We start from the raw sequence: 392 nt of genomic DNA on the forward strand, positions 1-392 counted from the left end.
TCTCCCGGGATAAGCCATCCCAGACTGACCCTTTCTACCAGCCCTGAAAACAGACACACGCACCAGGGAGCCCCTGACCACTTGGTTTGGGTACGTTTGGATGATGTAAGATATTGGGGGGGGGGGGGGAGGGGGTCTAGGAGAAATACCTGCGGTTTTAGTCCTCCCCTCCAGTTAAAGCACACGCTCGCCCTTGGCTGCCTGGGTGCAGGGTGCACTCCAGGGGTTTGGGGTGTCCGGGGGAGTGCCTACTCACTGCTGTGCTGTGGAGCTCAGCGACAGCACTGCTGGTGCTGCAGCATCCCCGGTGCCAGTGCCCGTTGCCACGGGCGCTGGGTGCTGTGACCAGGTTCTGCTGGGGCAACTCCCTGCAGCTGCCATGGCCACCCGAG

Source organism: Buceros rhinoceros, unplaced genomic scaffold (genome assembly GCF_000710305.1).
Source record: "Buceros rhinoceros silvestris isolate BGI_N320 unplaced genomic scaffold, ASM71030v1 scaffold2512, whole genome shotgun sequence".
NCBI classification, from domain to species: Eukaryota; Metazoa; Chordata; class Aves; order Bucerotiformes; family Bucerotidae; genus Buceros; species Buceros rhinoceros.